Source organism: Rhincodon typus, chromosome 14 (assembly GCF_021869965.1).
Source record: "Rhincodon typus isolate 14 chromosome 14, sRhiTyp1.1, whole genome shotgun sequence".
Lineage (NCBI taxonomy): Eukaryota > Metazoa > Chordata > Chondrichthyes > Orectolobiformes > Rhincodontidae > Rhincodon > Rhincodon typus.
The window spans coordinates 64828569-64835877 of NC_063345.1; the positions used below are offsets into that span (position 1 = coordinate 64828569).

Below are 7309 nucleotides of genomic sequence, written 5' to 3' on the forward strand. Positions count from 1 at the left end.
TATCAATTTTGCTTCCAATTACCACCCTGCCCTCACTATCACTTGCTCCATCTTTGACTACTCCCTTCCGTTCCTTGACATCTCTGTTTCCATTTCAGGGGATAGACAGGTCAAAAATATCCACTAGAAACCCAACGACTCCCACAGCTACCTGGACTATACATCCTCACATCCTATTTCTTGTAACGACTCCTTTCCATTCTCCCAGTTCCTTCGTCTCCATCACATCTAGAACATAAAACATAGAACAATACAGCACAGGAATGGGCCTTTCTGCCCCCAATGTTGTGCTGAACATGATGCCAAATTAAACTAATCCCTTTTGCCTGCCCTTGGTCCATATCCCTCCAATCCTCGCATTTTCATGTGCTTATCTAAAAGCCCCTTAAATTCATCTGTCGTATCTGCTTCCATCACCACCCCTGGCAGCACATTCCAGGCTCCTACTATTCTCTATGTAAAAGACTTGTCCCTCACATCTCCTTTGAACTTGCCCCCTCTCACCTTAAATGCATACCCCTTAGTATTAGGCATTTCAACTCTGGGAAAAGGATTCTGACCATCAACCCTATTTATGCATCTCATAATTTTATAGCCTACTATCTTGTCTCTTCACAGCCTTTGCTGCTCCAGAGTAAACAATCTAAGTTTTCTAGCCTCTCCTTATAGCTCATACTCTTATTTCCAGGCAGCATCCTGATAAACCTCTTCTGCACCATCTCCAAAGCCTCTACATCCTTCCTGTAATGTGGCAACCAGAATTGAAAGCAATACTCTAAGTGTGGCCTAACCAAAGTCTTACAAAGCTGCAACATGACATCCTGACTTTTGTACTCAATTCCGCAACCAATAAGGGCAAGAATGCCATACGCCTTCTTTACCACCCTATCTTCTTGAGTGGCCACTTTCAGGGAGCTGTGGTCTTGAACTCCAAGACCCCTCTGCACATCAATGCTGTTCAGGGTCCTGCCATTAACTGCATGCTATTCCTTAACATTTGATCTCCCAAAGTGCAGCACCTCATACTTACCCGGATTAAAATCCATCTGCCTTTTCTCTGCCCATATCTGAAACTGATCTATATCCTGCTGCATCCATTGACAACCTTCTACATCATCCACAATTCCACCAATCTTTGTGTCATCTGCAAATTTACTAATCCACCCAGCTACATTTTCATCCAAGCCCTTTACATATATCACAAACAGCAGAGGTTCCAGTACGGATCCCTGCTGAATACTATTAGCCACAGACCTCCAGCCAGAAAAACATTCTTCCACCATGAATCTCTGCCTTCTATGGGCAAGCCAATACTGAATCCATGCAGCCAAGTCACCATGGATCCTATGCATCTTAATCCTGTGGATGGCCCTACCATGAGGGACATTGTCGAAAGCCTTACTAAAATCCATGTAGACAACATCCACTGTTCTACCCTCATCGACCACATTTGTCACCTCTTCGAAAAATTCAATCAAGTTAGTAAGACATGATATACCCTGCACAAAGCATGCTGACTGTCCCTCATTAGGCCATGCTTTCTAAATATGCGTAAATCCTATCCCAAAGAATTCTCTCCAATAACTTCCCAACCACTGATGTGAGACTCACTGGTCTATAGTTTCCTGGATTATCCCTATTTCCCTTCTTGAACAATGGAACAAAATTAGCCACTTGACAGTCCTCCAGGACCTCTCCAGTGGCTAATGAGGGTACAAAGATCTTGGTCAAGGCCCCAACAATCTCCTTTCTGGCCTCTCTCAACAACCTGGGGTGGATACCATTGGGCTCTGAGGACTTATCCATCTTAACGCTCTTCAAGAGACTCAACACTACTTCTTTCTTGATCTCAAAATGCCCTAGAATATTAGCATGCTCCACACAAATCTCACTATCCTCCATATCCTTCTCTTGTTCTATCGTTCCAATGATGTCAACTTCAATAAGGGGGTCTTCAAAATGTCCACCTTCTTCCTCAGCCAAGGATTCCCCAGCACTGTTGTTGACAGGGCTCTCAGTCATGTCTGACACATCTCCCGCACTCTGCCCTCACTCCCTCTCTTCCCTCCCTCAACAGTGATAGGGCTCCCCTTGTCCTTCCCTACCATCCCACCAGCATCCACAACCAGATGATCATTAGCTGCTATTTCTGCCACGTCCAGTGAGATGTCACCACCAGACACATATTCCCCTCCCCTCCCCTGTCAGCCTTCTGCAGGGACCATTCCCTCTGCAACACTTTGGTCCACTCTTCCTTCACTCCCAACATCCTCCACAGCCCCATGGCACCTTCTGCTGCAATCGCAGAAGGTGCAACACCTGTCCATTTATTTCCTCCCTCTTCAGTATCCAAGGGCCCAAATACACTTTCCAGTTGAAGCAGTATTTTACTCACACTTCACACAATCTTGTCTACTGCATTCGCTGCCCAAAATATGGTGTTCTCTACATTGGGGAAATGAAGCGTAGACTGAGTGACCACTTCCCAGAACATCTATGTTCTGTCCTCAGAATAGACCCTGAGTTTTCAGTTGCCTGTCACTTTAACACTCCACCCTGTTCCCTGGCCAACATCTCTGTCTCAGGCTTGCTGCAGTGCTCCAGCAAAGCTCAGCACTGGTTGGAAGAACAACATCTCATTTTCCACCTCAGGACCCTGCAGCTCAATATTGAGTTAAACAATTTGAGGGCCTGAGCTGTCCCACATCCTTACCCAAACCCCCACACATCAGGCCTAGCTATCACATAGACTGCTATTACACAGAATCCATTGTTAGCCACTAACAGTCCCCATTCGTAGCAATTCACCCTCTTAGCCAGATCATTATCCACTCCTTCTCTATCCAACTTCTGTACTTTTCTCTCTTTGGACTCTATCCCAACCTATCATTTACTCCTCTCCCCACCTTATCTTCTGCATATAAACCGACATTTTCCTAGGTAATGTCAGTTGAGGAAGGGTCACTCGACCCAAAATGTTAACTCTGATTTCTCTCCACAGATGCTGCCAGACCTGCTGAGCTTATCCCGCAATTTCTGTTTTTGTTTCAATTCTTATTGAGAAGGTGCTGAAAAGCCTTCAAAGCATGACAGTTATGTCAGTTAAGGCCTTCGTAGATAATGAAGTCACAAACTTCATCCTATACCTGCTGAGGTACATTGAAAGGGAATGCTCTGATTCAGATATGGAATCCTTAACTTGAGACAGGCAATATAATGTGCATATGTTACCACAATCTCCTTTCTTGCCTCTCTCAACAACCTGTGTTACCACAACAATGATAGAAAGTGAACAAGTCAGAGAAGTGCACCATGGGTACAGAAGCCATCAGCAGATATTACAATGGAGTAAGAGATAAGGGTGATTTACATAATTGAGGAAGCACAGATCATGGCCTGTTTTACTGCAAAAGTCAGATATTCGGTCATAGTGAATAGTCATCGAATGAGAAATCTTAGGCTCACAAAAGGGTCCACAACTGAGATATGTTCTTGAAACCCTTCTTGGAAGACAATAAAGTGTGCATGTACTGTAGACAGCATGGGAAAACATCAATGTTTCCAATGTTAATGCCAAATAAAGCATTGCAAATTCAAGTTTCCCATTGCTATCTTGTCAGGTTCACTGACATCATGTCTCTCCTATATGTAGTCTTTCTGAGACTGTATTTAATACCTTGATTGCCTTTGAACCTTTCCCATTTTCTTCAATTAAAACACGCCTCTTCCCTTTTACCAGGTCTTTCCAGCATAATAGATGTGTACATTCTTGCACCATCTTCACAAGGTAATACCTTTTGATTTCACCACCTAAAGAAAACCATTTCATATATGTAACAACCCTTAAAAAAAACTCAAAAAAATGCAATTCACTTATAAAACCCAGTGCTAAGGATAAACATATTTTCTGATTTAATTCTGCTGAAATGTTGCTAGTGAATCCTGGAGTATGGTAGGTGCCTTACAGATAATCACTTACAGAGGAGTTTCAGGAATGCACCGACTTTTGACAACTGATATCGTATTTTCTGCACAATTGTAGAACATACAGACTGCAATCTTTATTAAGTGTGGCTTTTGCATTGCCGTTAATAAATCATGTTCCCAACAATTGCACTCTTCAAGGCTAAGTGCTTTTACATGTTAATTTGTATCCAACAACAATGATTAATTAAGAATATTTTTGATGAAGTACGCTTTTACTTCAAGTTAAAAGAGTTCAGGTTCATAGCTCCTTGAAAGTGGAGTTGTGGACAGACAGGGTGATGAAGTAGGCATGTGGCAAGCATATTTTTATTGGTCAGAACACTGAGTTTCGGAGTTCGGGCATGATGATGCGGCTGTACAGGTCATTGGTGAGACTGCTTTTAGAATACTGCATACAATTCAGGTTGCCCTTCTATAGGGAAGGAGTTGTTAAACTTGAGAGGGTTCAGAAAAGATTTACAAGGATGTTGCTGGCACTGGAGGCCTTGAGTTATAAGGAGAGGCTGAATAGGCTGGGGCTATTTTCCCCATAGCGTCAGAGGCTGACCTTAAAGAGATTTATAAAATCATGAGGAGCATGAATAGGGTGAATAGCCATTTCTTTTTCTTGGGGTAGGGGAGTCTAAAACGAGAGGGCATAGGTATAAGGTGAGAAGGGAAAGATTTAAAAAAGGCCTGAGGGGTAACTTCTTCATGCAGAGGGTGGTGCGTGTATGGAATGAGCTGCCAAAGGAATTGTTGGAGGCGGGTACAATTGCAACATTTAAAAGGCATCTGGATGGGTATATGAAGAGGGAGGGTTTAGAGGAATATGGGCCAAATGCCGGCAAATAGGACTAGGTCAGATTGGGATGTTGGCATTGAAGAATTGGACCGATGTGCCTCTTTCATGCTGTACGATTCTATGATTCTAAATACAATATAAAATAAATACAATAAAATAAAGTGTTACCAAAGTTACATTTTGCACAATCTGATCGAACACATCAGTGCTGTGCTATAGGCACGTCTGCACTGCTGGATGTGCTGTCTTTTGGATGGGAAGTTAAACTGAAGCCCCATGAGACCTCTCAGTTGGACATAAAAGACTCCATGGCATTCTTTGAAAAAAAGCAATGTTAAATTCCTTGGGAATATTCATCTCTCAAAAGAACCATTAACAATGCTGATCTATTCTTTTCATTTTGTTGCTCTGTTAGATTCTTGTTGAGGACAATTTAGCTTCTGTTTTTACTTCAACTGTAAGTATTTTGGGATGTCCAGAGACACCACATAAATTCAAACATTTCTTTAAGCTTGAATACTGTTAAGCTAGAAAACAAAGTATGACTTTTGCATCAACAATTTACAGTATTCCAATCACTTAATCTGAACTATCAACATCCTTCCGCCCCTAGCACACCAACCCCCCTCCCACTCTAGCATAAACGCTGCCTCTCCACACTTCAGCTCTGATGAAGTGTCATATAGACTCGAAACGTTAGCTTGCTTTCCCTCCTTGGATGTTGCCTGACCCGCTGTGATCTCCAGCATTTTTTTGTTTTCAGTTCAACTTACTGTATAATAGAGTTACACTCTACATTTGAGTCAGTTTTAGTCCTGATTTACACTCCAAAGTTATTGTCAATATGAAGCACTTCTTTAGCTCCATTTCAATGCAAAACTGCCTCGTCTACAACTGCAAACATGTAAAATCTGATCAAGACTGTATACTCCCACCTTGTGAAATACACTGCATAAAAACCAAAAGAACTGCGGATGCTGTAAATCAGGAACAAAAACAGAAGTTGCTGGAAAAGCTCAGCAGGTCTGGCAGCATCTGTGTAGAAAAAATCAGAGGTCCCGGAGTCAAAACGTTAACTCTGACTTTTCCTTCACAGATGCTGCCAGACCTGCAGAGCTTTTCCAGCAACTTCTGTTTTTGTGAAATACACTACTTAATTTTGAATGACATCTTCCACTTCAGTTCAATATGTTGATTCAAATATCCATAGCAAGAAGTAATAAATTAATAAGTATTATTTTAATTTGAAGTGACTGGTACTGATTTCTTGAAATTGATTAATTTCTCCCTAAGACTGAATGAACTTATTGGCTCCCCCCTACAGTTACATTGCTAAAATCAACCACAGAATTGTGAGAGTCGAGTACTTTATTGCTACACAATTCATCAGTCCTGACATTAACATGCTTCATCACTGTGCATTTACCCATAAATTTCATTACATTCTTGCGTTCTTATATTTATTATTCAAGTCTTAATTGTCCTTTTCATTTCTCTCTGCTATGGTTTGGATTTCATGACAGTACCTCCTCCATTTCTGTAAGCCAGGTATGGGAATCTCCAGACATTGCCCAGACCCACAGCGTAACCGATCATCGAGAGCAAGTAGTCAGTCTTTGAGGACCAATTACCCCGCTCCACATTCTCTTCACTTTTACCTGTAGGTTGAGTGGTAGCCTTGAGGGAGGAGAGGAAATTGCGAATCAAATTTAAACTTTCTCAACCTAGAACTCATGCAATAAGTACAGTTTTCACCCACAACAAAAAATACTGTTGTTGTCCATTTAGCAACAACCGGTTATTAGTTTGGAAACATCTTGAACCCTACATGGAGACTCTGCAATTCACAACAGCCAAAATTGTCAAATCATCAGGATTTTAAATGTGTTTAGTGTCACATTTTGATAAAATACTCACACTGTCCTCCGAAGGGTGGATTCGCCGATCGTTCTGTGAGAACACCAAAGCTAATTTTCTTTTGTCCATTTTTAAACAATGATGAACAATTTTTCTACCTTTGCGCTAAATTTTTCAAACTTTGCACTGCTGCAGACTGCTGGTTAAGAATAATTCAGTATCACATCAGATAGTGACTCCTTCGCTGGCAGAAGTCATGGTTTTATGCAATCTTGAAGGAGTGTAACTCTGTTCAATCAGGTCATAATGACATTCAATCTCCCAGGACCTTGACTGTTAATAAATTAATCTACTATATATGAAAGTTGTTACTGCAGACTGTATATATTATTTTCATTTGTTAATTATATTGTATTCACAATGTAGTTACAAGTTTGACAATTGGGACACGTTGTAGTGCTATACCAGCAAATCTCTGAACCTGGCCACTTGAAAGGAACAACAAGTTCTTTCTAACATTTGCAAAGTGAAGGCAGTTAATTAAGTAACTCAGCTCTTGCTTAAATTTAATCAAACTCCCAAACAACTTAATCAATGGTCCTTTGTCTGCAGTTACTGTTGGATTGAACATCCTGCTTCTCCAAATACTCATGCTAAGTATTAAATATGAACTTGTTCTAG

General features: G+C 41.3%; 1 pseudogene; it reads right to left on the reverse strand.

Annotated features, from left to right (window-relative positions):
• LOC109914420 overlaps positions 1-6757 on the reverse strand; it is a 42669-nt pseudogene extending 35912 nt beyond the window's left edge.
• Positions 6758-7309: the final 552 nt, after the last annotated feature.